Genomic DNA, 13,061 nt, shown 5'->3' with positions numbered 1-13,061 from the left:
AAGGAACTGGTAATTTGTGTGATCATTTTTGTTGAATATCATGAACATTTGAATTTCCTTTCTAATGTCTTCTATGACCCACTGGTGACTCAACAGTGTGTTGTTCAGCCTCCATGAGTTACAGGATTTCCTTTGGTACCTTTTGGTGTTGAGTTCTAATTTTATTCCCTTGTGGTCTGAGAGAATGCAGGGCATAATTTCAATGCTTCTAAATTTGGATAGATTTGCTTTGTGGCCTAGAATGTAGTCTATTTTGGAGAATGTTCCATGGGCTTCTGAGAAGAAGGTGTAATCTGATGCTGCTGGGTGAAATATTCGGTAGAAGTCCATTAAGACTAGTTGATCTATGCAGATTTTATGATCTGAGGTTTCTCTGTTGAGTTTTTGCCAGGTTGATCTATTTAGTGGGAATAGTGGTGTGATAAAGTCTCCCACAATTACTATCTTTGGATCTATGTGAGATTTGAAGGAAAGTAATGTTTCTTGGATAAATTTTGATGCTCCATTATTTGGTGAGTAGATGTTTAGAATCGTAATATCCTCCTGAAGGAGAGATCCCTTAGTTAATATGTAGCGACCTTCTTTTGTGTGTGGGGGGTCTGGTTGTGGGGTCTGAACTCTGGGCCTGGGCACTGTCCCTCAGCTCTTCAGCTCAAGGTTAGTGCTATATCACTTGAGCCACAGCGCCACTTCTGGCTTTTTTCTTTTTGCTTATGTGGTGCTGAGGAATGGAACCCAGGGCCTCATGCATGCAAGGCAAGTGCTCTACCACTGAGCCACCTTCCCAGCCCTGTAGTGACCTTCCTTATCCATCTCATTGATTTTAATTTAACGTTTATTTTATCTGATATTAGATTGCAACTCCCGCCAGTATGGGGGCCATTTGCCTGATATATTTTGTTCCACCCTTTCATTTTCAGAATTTGTTTATTTTTGTGGGAAAGGTGTGTCTCTTGAAGGATCTTGCTTTTTGATCCAACTGGACAATCTATGTCACTTAATTGGAGAGTTAAGATCATCAATGTTAAGGATTAGGACTGAGAGGTGATTGTCTGCCCCTACATTTTTTCCATATTTTGAGGGGAAACTGTGCCTTGCCTGTTCTTGTTGTGATTATGGTTTTCTGTTTGTGGACTGCTTCATTGCCTATATTTTGTCCTTGTTCATTTTCTATACGTAGAACGTCTTTGAGGATATTTTGGAGAGCTGGCTTGGTAGAGATATGTTGCTTCAGATTTTCCTTGCTGTGGAAGATTTTTATTTGTCCTTCTGCTATGAATGAGTGCTTAGCTGAGTAGATTATTCTTATTTGGTAATTATTTGACTTTAGGGCTTGGCATACCTCTTTCTAGGGCATCCTTGTTTTTATGGTGTCAGCTGAGAAGTCTCAGGTAATTCTGATTGGGTTTCTTTTATATGTGATTGTTCTCTTCTCCCTGATAGCTTTAAGAATTCTTTATTTACTGGCTATTGTGCCCATGTGGATTATAATGTGGCGGTGGGATGACCTGCTCTGGTCTGGTCTATTTGGGGTTCTAAAAGCTTCTTGTATCTGGATGGACCTGTCCTTTTGTATATTTGAGAAGTTCTCTGCTAGAATTCTGCTGAATATACTTCCTAATCCATTGGCTTCCCTCTCCAGGCCCTCTTGTATACCTATTATTCTCAGATTAGGCTTTCTGAATGTATCCTGTATTTTCTGCAGTAATCTGTCATGCTTCTTAGTTTTGTTCTGAATAATTGTGTGATCTTTCTCTATGGAGTCTAAACTGTCTTCAGGCCCTGATAGTCTTTCTTCAGCCTCCTCCGTTCTACTTTGTAGGCTTTTTACTTTGATGTCTATCACCTTTGCTTTTTGCTGGTCTTTCTTAATGGTGGCCAGCTCCTTATTAAGGTTTTCTTTTAAGTCTTGAATAGATTGCCTTATCTCCTGGAGTTGGTTCTCAGTCTTTTCTTTCCACTCCTTAATCTGGGTTCCTATTTTTTCATTAGCTTCTTTCTCTGCTGGAGTTCCTCTATCTTTTTATTTGTGGAGGCCATGAAGTCATCTATTAACTTCTGGTTGGCCTCTTTGCACTCTCTGATAACCCCATGTAGGGTTTCCAATTTTTCATTCAGCAGGTTTACCAGCCATGTTTTTAATCTATCTTGAGCATTATCCTCTAGGGTATTCTGGGACTGCTCTGTCGTTTGTTTATGTGGAGATGGTGTTGGTGTTTGTTGACTGGCCATGTTCCTTGTTTCTGTGGTTAGTTCTACCCATTTGGAAACAAGAACCACACTGATACAACAGTAGGATAGTTTTTTTTTTTTTGACTGGAGCCAATCGGGTGTCATGCAGATGTATAGACCTTAGGGTTTCAAAGTCATTTGTACGTGTTTTCCTATTTATCTCTCTTTTTCTTTGCTTGGAAAGAGATATTGTGGCTTCAGGGTCAAGATTATGTATAGTTTTAACTTTTGACACAACCTGGGTTTGGCTGAAAAGTAGTCTGCTCCTTAGAGTAACAAGATGGGCCCCTTGTACTCAAAATAGCCAAATGGAATAAATTTTATGGTCAAATATAGAACCAAATGTAAGTTGGGTCAGATATGAACCATTAGGGATCAATGGGCTGGTATAGGTGGAGAAGTGAAGGGTTAGAATTGGAGAGATATGAGTTCAAGTTCAGAAGAAGACTTGGGTATAATGATAGTAGAGGGGTAAACAGCTTAGAGGAAGGGTATATGTAGTAAGAGGAGAATAAAGACCTTGTTACTGAGTGTAAGAGGTGGAAAAGAATTTGAAGAAAGGTTATGTAGCGAACAGCTTAGAGATCGAGATGAAGGTAAGAAAAATAAGCTATATATAAGTGTACTTGGGAGACTTGCTGAGATTAGAGAAAGATTATTCAGATATTAGTGGAGAGTTGTTTAATCTAAGTTAACCTCTGTAATTATTGTTTACACACATAGAAGGAGGCCTTACTTTGTGTATAGAACTGGGTGGAGTAGCTCTGATGGAGTAGTAGTATAAAGTGGAGAGAAAGGAGAAGGGGAGAGTCAGAAGAAAAGAAAAAAGAAAAGAAAAACCTTACAAATTAGGAAATTGGAAGGTGGGAGGAAAAAACACATAATAATGAAAAATAGAAGCTTTTAGTGGAATAGCAAATCCTAAATCACAATACACATAAGTAACACATAGAAATAAAAACAAACAACAAACAACCAGAGATAAAAAACTAACAAAACAAAACAAAAACAAAAACAAAAAACTAAAGAATGGATTTTTCGGGTTCTTGGGGGGAGCTTTAATCTCCCCATAGTCCTCAGAGTAGATTCCTGATAGAACCTTGTATGCCTTGCTGTAGTCCACTTTCCTTGTGACTTGGTTGTGAGCAGATGGGCTCTTGATAGGGGACGCTGCCTGTTATCTATAGTCCTACTCTCAAGCCTGGTGGAAGGGAGTTTTGGGGGTTTCAGGTTTGTAGACTGCTATCATAAGTCTGGAACTGTGTTCCCAGGTTTTCCCAGGTAGCCACAGGAGCCTTAAGAACAGAGCTTATTTCTGTCTTCTGTCTTGGTATGATCCCTCCCTTTTGCAAGGGGGCTTGGGTCAGAAAGCTTTGGGATTCTGCAAGGAATTGCCAGCAAGGGAATGGATCCAGTTGGGTTACTCATGTGGTCTGTAGCTGGTGGTGTGCTGGACCACAGAGCCTGTGTTGTGGCAGGTAGGATGGAGTTGGCAGGTTCTCAGTCAGAGGGTCTGGGTGTTGGCAGGTGCAGATGGGAGTGGCTCTGCTGATGCTGAAGGGTCTCCGCTGTGGTGGTGTGGGGAGTCCTAGTGCTGGGGGAGCCAGATGGAGGTTAGTGCAGCCAGGTGTTGTGGGCTGTGGTGGCTCTGCTGGTCTGCAGCAGAGGCGCTGAGAGGTCGCCAGCTGGCTGGCAGCGGGCAGCCTTGTGGGTGGCTGCTTGCAACAGCTAGGTGCATCTGCAGAGATGCCTGTAGCAGGTTGGTGGTGCCTTGGCTGTGAGAGCCTGGGGTGACAGCAGCCCCCATATGCACCTGTGTCCTCAGAGCAGATTCCTGATGGAATCTTGTATGCCTTGCTGTAGTCCACTTTCCTTGTGGCTTGGTTGTTAGCAGATAGGCTGTGTCCCTAGATCTTCTTTTTTTGATCAGTTGTGGGGCTTGAACTCTGGGCTTGAGTGCTGTCCCGGCTCAAGGTACTCCGAGTGCTCTACCGCTTGAGCTACAGAGCTACTTCCTACCACATTTTGTTGATCCATTCATCTACTGAGGGGCATCTGGGTTGGTTCCATATCTTAGCTATGGTAAATAATGCTGCAATAAACATAGTTCTTCTGGTAGATTTAGTATGGTCTTGTTTGTGATTATTTGGATAAATGCCCAAAAGTGGGATTGCTGGGTCATAGGGGAGGTCTATGTGGAGTCTTTTGAGGAACCTCCATACTACTTTCCAAAGTGGTTGAACAAGTTTACACTCCCACCAACAATGCAGTAAGGTTCCCTTCTGGCCACATCCCCTCCAGCATATGTTGTTATCAGAGTTCTTTTTTTATTGTAAAAATAATTTACAGAGGGTACAATTACATGGGCAAGATAATGAGTACATTTCTTATCAAGCATTGTAGCCTCCTCCTTTGTTTCCCCTTCCTTTCCTTTTCCATCTTACCCCAACCCCCCCTTTTATCAGAGTTCTTGATGATAGCCATTCTAACTGGGGTGAGGTGGTATCTCAATGTTGCTTTCATTTGCATTTCTTTTATGGCTAGGGAGCTTGAGCATTTCTTCATGTGTCTATTGGCCATCCTTTCCTCTTCAGAGAAGTTTCTCTCTAAGTCTTTAGCCCACTTATTTATTGGGCAGTTGTTTCTTTGAGGATTTGTTGTTGGGGGATTTAATTTTTTGAATTCCAGGTATATTGTAGATATGAGGCCCTTGTCCGTTGTATGACTAGTGAAGATCTTCTCCCAATCCATGGGTTTTCTATTGATCTTGCTAGCTATATTCTTTGCCATGCAGAAGCTCTGCAATTTCATGCAATCCCATTTGTCCAACCTTTCTTTGATTTGTTGTGTTTCTGGTTCTCTTTTAAGAAAATTTTGGCCTGTGCCTAGGGTTTCTCCTATTCCATTCTGTAATGTTTTCAGAGTGTCTGCTTTGACTCCAAGGTCTTTGATCCATTTGGAGTTGATTCTGGTGCAGGGTGATATGTAAGGATCTAGATTTAGTTATCTACAAGTGATTAACCAATTTTACCAATACTATTTACTGAAGAGGCTGTCTTTTTTCCGTTCTATTTTTTTAGTTCCCTTCTGGAAGATTAGATGGCTATAGGTCTGTGAGTTCATTTCTGGGTTTTCAATTCTATTCCATTGGTCCTGATGTCTCTTCTTGTGGCAGAACCAAGCTGTTTTGATTACTATGGCTTTGTAGAAGAGCTTAAAATTTGGTATTGATATTCCTCCAGAACTGTGCTTTCTGTTAAGGATTTTTTTTTGCTATTTGGGGTCTTTTACTGTGCCATATGAATTTTTGGATTGCCTCTTCTATTTCCTTGAAGAATGAGGTTGGACTATTGGTAGGTTTCACATTGAATTTGTAGATAGCCTGGGGATTTTCTTACATTTTTATTTGTAAAAATGGGATTCATTATGACTTACGTTTGTGATTTTTTTAAAAATAAATTTCCCCTCATCCCCTTTCTTGTTCCACCCACAACTTTTCAAAATAATTTTAATGTGCTCTATTAATGTTTTTCTTCATACATGAGAAGTTCTTAATATTTTGTTAGAATTCACAGGAACCTTTTTGAAAAAATCAGTAAAATGTTAATATCTTGCTATGTTTTAGTTTTCTTTGTCTTTCCTATGTCCTTCACCCATTTAACCATGAACTTCTCCCACTGCCATTAACCTATTGCTTGTCTCACATCCATCCATTCTGCAATACATCTATTCATCCATGCCTACCTTTTCTTCTTTCCTACATTTCAGAGTGTAACTATTGTGTAAGTTTCCTTAAAACTGCAAAGAAGAATGTAGGAAGGGATACTATTGAGTGTGTCATTAGAATATTAGATAAGAGCTTGGGATCCGTGATTCATGTCTAATTCTAGCTACTTAGGTGGCTGGATCTGAGGTCCATGGTTCAAAGTAAAGGTGAGCAGGAAAGTCCATGATACTCTCATCTGCAATTAAAATTTTGGAAGTGGAGCTGTGGCTGAAATGATAGAACACTAGCCTTGAACACAAAAGATCAGCGACAGTGCCCAAGCCCAGTGTTGAAGCCACTAGACTAACAAAAATTATACAAAAGGCTTAAAATATTCTGCCAGTAGCCTCATAAAGCACATCACAAAAATATAGATTTAGTGTTGTACCTAGTAGTAAGTGTTCAATTCCATTAATAAAATTTCTTACATCAGAAGGAATATAAAAAATAAGTTAATTAGAAACAAATATCTTAACCATAACTTGATAAATATATTGAGGATGTTACAAATACAAGAATACACTTTTATGTCCTAAATAATACCACCTCAAAAGGCAACATTGACGCTTTTTTTGCTAAAACATTGTTATATTGCAACAGCAGTAAAAATAATAGAGTTCCACAATTGGATATTTAATCAATCATAGTACTAGCAATATGAAAGATAAGAAAGAGGATGTGATGAATAGAAGAGAAAGCCACCTGTACTTCACCTTTACAATAATTTTAAAAATAAGAGAAGAGAATAGAGTGGGGGAAGTAGGAGAGGGGGATAGGGAGAGAAAAACAAAGGAGGGGTAATAATGCCTGACAAGAAATGTAACTACTTTACTGATGTAACAGTAACCTCTCTGTACAGCATCTTTACCAGAAAATAGAATTTAAAAAAGAGAATAGAAAGAATTGCCATTATGTGACCATGTGTGATAGTCATATGATTATATAAAGCAGAATTCAATAAATTTGTATGAAATATTTTCCATAATGAGTTATTTGAATTGTTTGAGATAAAGCTTTTCAAGCTATAAGCCTATCCTAAAAACATTAATTGATGATATAACAAGGAACTGCTATATACATATATTTCATAAAAGTAATAGTTATAATGTAGTAAAGAGTAAATATGGAAGTACTTTCAATTGTGTTTGAGCAAAGTAGCACTATTTTGCCTCTTTATCTTTCATCAAATATTAGTACATACATTGAATTCATTGTAAGACTAAATTTAGGAGAAGTTATGTCGACTATAACCATCCATTATTGGAATTCTATTTTTTAAAGTTTTATTGTAAAGATGGTATACAGGGGATACAGTTGCATAAGTAAGATAATGAGTACATTTCTTTTTGAACAGTGTTAGCCACTCCATTTTCTCCCACTGTGCCTCTGACTCCCTTCCCTCAGTTTATAGAGTTCATTTTCAGAAGTGTCGGGTGAGTACCACTGTCGAATTGTTTCACTTTTTGTCCTACTGTCTCTGTGATTCCTCTTCCATTTCCAAAATTGGATGAATTTATATGCAAGAGAAAAGGTACAGAAAAAAGTGACAACAGGGAATAAAAAAGGAAGAAAAAGAAAGAAAAAAAGAAGTGTCTACAAATCATACAATAAAAAACCCTCTTTTGATTTGATTTCAATAAGTATTGTGTTATATAGTCATATAGACACAACTATTGAGCCATTGTGATCCTCTGCTAAGAATATCCTAGACACATTTTAATTATTACAAGCCAGGGAAACCTTGCAGAGCATGTTTCTTTGGATCTGGCTTATTTAGCTTAATATCCTTTTCCCAAGCCTTTCCATTTCCTTACAATGGGACAATGTCATTCTTTCTGGTGGAAGCACAGAATTCTATAGTGGATATATACCATATTTTCTTGATTGATCCATTCATCTACTGAGGGCCATCTGGGTTGATTCCAAATTTTAGTTATGGTAAGCAGTGCTGCAATGAACATGGTTGTGCTGGTAGCTTTAGTGTGGACTTATTTATGGTCATTTGGATAAATGCCCAGGAGTGGGATTGCTGGGTCCTACAGAAGTTCTATGTTTACTCTTTTGAGGAACTTCCGTAGTGCTTTCCAGAGTGGTTGAACAAGCTTACACTCTCACTAACAATTTAAAAGCATTCCCTTTTGGCCACATCTCTGCCAGCATCTGTTATTATTTCTTTTGTTGATAATGGCCATTCTAACTGGTATGAGGTAGACTCTCAAGGTGTTTAAATTACAATTTCTTTTATGGTCAGAAGAAGTTGAACATTTCTTCCTGTATCTAATGGCCACTCTTATTTCTTCTTCAAAGAAGTTTCATATTTTAGATACAAAGCCCTTCTCTGTTGTGTAGCTAGTAAATATCTTCTCCCATTCTTTCTATTTATTCTGCTAGGTATGTTCTTTGCTAGGCAGTAACTCATCAGTTTAAGGTAATCTCATTTATCCGGCCTTTCTTTGATTTGTCATGTTTCTGAATCTTTACTTAAGTTTTGACGTGTGTTAAGGAGCCCTAGTATTTCCCCTAACACTTCTGGTAATATTGTACAAGTATCTGGTCTGACACTGAGGTCTTTGATTCATTTGAAATTGATTCTAGTTCAAGGTGTTATATAAGGATCTAACTTCAGTTTTCTGCATGTGTATAGCCAATTCTTTTAGCACCATGTGTCAAAGAGGCTGTCCTTCCATCCTGTGTTTTTGCTCTCTTATCAGAGTTTAGGTGGCCATAGGTCTTTTTGATTGAACTAGTCAATGTATGTTGCTTAATAGGAGATTTAAGTCCATTAATATTGAGAGTTAGGATTGAGAAGTCTCTGGAAGTTCCTGGCATGTTATCCACCTTTTTAGGTGCTGTGCCTTCTCCTTTCTTACAATATTTATCTGGTTCTTTGATATGGTTTTCTCTGTCAATATTGTGTTCTTGTTGGTTTTCTATATGCAGAATGTCTGAGTATTTTTTTGTAATTCTGGTTTGGTTGAGATCAATTGTTTCCATTTTGCTTGTTGTGGAAGGTTTTTATTTGTCTCTTGGTTATGAAGGAGAGCTTATCTGTATATACTATTCTTGGTTGGTAGTTATTTGCCATTAAGGCATAGCATACCTCATTCCAGGCTCTCCTTGCTTTCATGGTCTTGGCTGAGAAATCTGTATTTATTGGGATTGGTTTTGCTTTATAGGTAGGTCATTGATCTTTTGTCCCTGACAGTTTATGGATCCTTTCCTTGGTATCTATTGATTCTGTTCAGATAGCAATGTGGGAGTGAAACGTTCTGTTCTGGTCTGGTCTGTTTGGGGTTCTAAAGGCTTCTTGTATCTGAATGGTTCTATCATTTTGGATGTTCAGGAAGGTGTCTGGAGAATTTTGTTAAATATATTTCCTATTCCTTTCACGTAATCTCTTGTCTTTCTTCAATATCTATTACCCTTCTGTTTCAAGCACTGTTCTTGTTATTAAATGCAGACTAACGGTAAAATTGTAATATAGATAATGATGACAAGTTCACAAATAGTGACCCCAAGGCTGCCCAGGACCCTGACTAGAGCACACAGTGGCACAGATCAGCAATGTGAGATCACAGTATCAACATGCAGAAAATATTCTCAATGCCAGGACCCTAATCAACACACACATTGACCCAGTTCAACGTGAGTCCACAGCTTCCAGATGCAGAAAATGCTCACAATACTCGGATCCTGACTCGTGCACCCTGGGACACAGATCAATAACATGAGACTGCAGCATTCTGAGGCAGAAAACCTTCACAGTGCTGCCTGTCAGCCCAGAATGAGCACCAGGAACTGTGAGTACCATGCAAGGGACCAATCTCCTGGCACTGCCAACATTGCTGGTGACCCAGAGTGCTAGGCCCAACCCCTACCTCTATGGACACCATACTTGAAGAAGACAAAGAGGCCAGAAGACTTCCTCAAACGCTTCACTTGTCTGCTTCCAACGAGAGACCCCTGGTACTAAAACTGGTTCAGCAATAGGACCAAGCACTCTACTCAGCCCTCGCTGCCTGTAGAAAACTCTGATCTGCTAAAAGATACTGTGGATAATCTCACTCTCACCTGATGGGAGCATGTCCTTTCCATATATAACGCCCACCCCTGACACCTGAATTTATTCCCCACAGCCCCAACCTCATGCCATACAAAGTACCCACCCATCAGAGAAGAGCTTGCCAGCCTTGGGGCTGAGCCAGACTAGTTCACCCAGTGTGAGTTAGCCTAGGGCCAAGCACAAGCCACTTGTCATTCATGAGCCAGACTGGGGCCAATCATTTGCCACCAACTAGGTGCAAGCAAGTCAGGTCTGAACCAAGAGCCTGCCAGTGCAGGGCCACACTCCCTACCTCCATGTGAAGTAGAAACCAGCTGGGGACAAGTAAGATGCCACTCTAGGATACAAGTGAAGACACTCCCTCTGAGGCCTACATCTGCCAACCCAGCACTTGTCCAGAGACAACCTCCCATTAAAGCATAATTGAGACCAGTGCCTTCCTTCCCAGATATCATATCTGGATGCTGGAAGGCTGCTCCCGATTGCTCAAAAAATAGATGTAAATTCATGACCAGGGGCATACTGAGCACCCCTCACTAGGCATCAGTCTATTCCAGACACATATCAGACCAAATCACTAGTCTACTATGCCCCTCATATTGCAAACATGCCATCAGATCTGAACAAAGCCCAGAATTTCAATCCTTTTTGTACATTCCCATCATAGCTGTGATTACAGGCATGCACCACTGTGGACACTAACATCTGTATAGACCTGAGTGGTACTCTGATTCCTTCCATCTCTACTTTTTACAGAGGTGGGATGCCAGGTATCTGCCATCCCACTCATATACTTTTTGCCCCTCCTGGGTTCTGACAAGGCTCTTCACATTCTCAACTGTGATTAAAGACATTCTTGATTGCTTTTGGTTTGGGATTTTTGTTTTTCTGTTCCTGCAAAACAATGCCCAACAATTTTCAAGGCAATAGCATTAAATCTATAGGGCACTACTGAGAACATAGCCACATTCACAGTTTTAACCCTGCCATTCTGTGCACATAAGAATCTTTCTATTTTCTGGTTTCCCAATTTCTTACTTTAAAGCTTTGACTTTCAGTGTAGAGGTCTTTTACAGATCCTACATTAGGTTTTGAATCCTAGATTTTTTTTTGTAAAGCTGACATTTCAAGGTATATATAAAATCAATTATGAGGTCCTGTTTCATTTACCTTAATGGATTAAAAATTAAGATTATCTCTACGTGGGCTCATGCCTATAATCCTATCTACTCAGGAAGCTGAGATATGAGGATCAGGGTTCAAAGCCAGCCCAACAAGAAAGTGCATGAGACTCTTATCTCCAATAAACCACCAGAAAACCACATGTGGCACTGTAGTTCAAGTGGAAGAGTGCTGGCCTTGAGCTGAAGAGCTGAGCTACAGCACCCAGGTCCACAAAGTCCTCAAAGTCCAGGACCTTCCCCTTGGCACTGTGGTGGACAGGCAGGAAGGTGAGCCACACACTGCAGAACACCAGCATGCTGAAGGTCAGGAACTTGGCTTCATTGAAGGTGTCAGGCAGGTTCCTGGCCAGAAAAGCCAGGGTGAAGCTGGCCAGGACCAGGGAGCTCAGGTATCCCAGGACAAAGTAGAAGGTAGTGAGGGAGCCCTTGTTGCACAGGATGATGATGTGGCCATGTTCAGAGTGTGCATCTGTGTCCAAGAAGGGAGGAGAGGTTCCCAGCCAGAGTCCACAGAGAGTCACCTGGATGAGGGTGCAGAGGGAGATGAATGAAGTTAGGAGCCCCTGATACCAGCAGCCACCTCATCCTTCTCCCTGGAGAAATGGACTTGAAGGCCAGGACCACAGTTACTGTTTTGGCCATCACTGTGGAAACAGCCACAGTGAAGAGAACTTCAAATGTGATCTGCTGCAGGATGCAGGTGATTATGTTGGGATGGCCAATGAAGAGCAAGGAACAGAGGAAACAGAAGATGAGGGAAATGAGCAAGATGTAGCTGAGAGTCTGGTTATTGGCCTTGACAGTGGCGGTGTCTTGGTGTTTGACAAATATCCCAAGAACAGCAGCAGTTAGCCTAGAGAAGAAGAGAACCATGCAGGCCAGATCCATGCCCAAAGGATCTCCAAAAGCCAGGAGACTTACATCTTCTCAGGAGGCCCTGGTTTCTCTGTGTGTTGGCATGCTGATGATCTGCACACTTCACACAGTGCTCCATATCTTGTGGAAAGTGTGAACTCATTAGTTTTTGTTGTGAACTTCTTTTACTTCAAGAAATTAGCAAATTGGATGGAGTCCGGGAAGATGGCGGAGGAGAAGCTGGAGTCTAAGTAAGCTCTCGAACAGAAAGCAGTTTTAGAGTTCCAGTGAACAGTCCTAAGTCAGAGAATTACACCAAGTGAGTCATCACAGGACAGAGAGTTTGGCCAGAGAAGGAAACCCAGGTAAGGAGACACTTCTGAGCCCTTGCCAGAAGCTGCCGCGGCGGCAGCAGCTGTGGCGGTGGCGGGCAAGCACAGCCGCCATACCTGAGCAACAGAGAGTCCGGGACGAAGGAGCCAGATGCAGCAGGCAAGCGGATTCTACTCAACACCAGCAAGAACCGACAAGGAGCGGACATCTTCATCCTGCAGTTCACAGACTAGAGACGACCCAGGAACCAAGACTCGGCATGAGTAGAAGCCTGACGTCCTCACTCCTTCTCAGGGAGCAGAGGAGGGAAGGCCACCCCTCCCCCCCCAGCACCGGTGATCTCCATCTTGGATACCGACAAAGCTTGGAGGAGCTGCTAGCTCCAGCTCAGGCCTTGGAATAAAACGAGTCATTTAGCAGGTCACAAGAACTTAACGGTTGTGTGACCTGCCAGACTCAGCTCCACCCAGGGAAAAGTCACCCAGCTCGAGCGCCAGCTCGAGGAGTGGGTTTCTTCACTGGGTAATCAGAGCCAGAGGCTGCCCCTCCCTCTAGCAGCCTCCACAAGCAATTGAAAATCAGTAAACAGAAACCCTGAGAATGGCTCCAGGCTTGGCTCAGTGAGGTT

Source organism: Dipodomys ordii, unplaced genomic scaffold (genome assembly GCF_000151885.1).
Source record: "Dipodomys ordii isolate 6190 unplaced genomic scaffold, Dord_2.0 Scaffold64, whole genome shotgun sequence".
NCBI classification, from domain to species: domain Eukaryota; kingdom Metazoa; phylum Chordata; class Mammalia; order Rodentia; family Heteromyidae; genus Dipodomys; species Dipodomys ordii.
The sequence above is the reverse complement of the archived record's forward strand: the minus strand, read 5'-3'. Positions refer to the sequence as shown.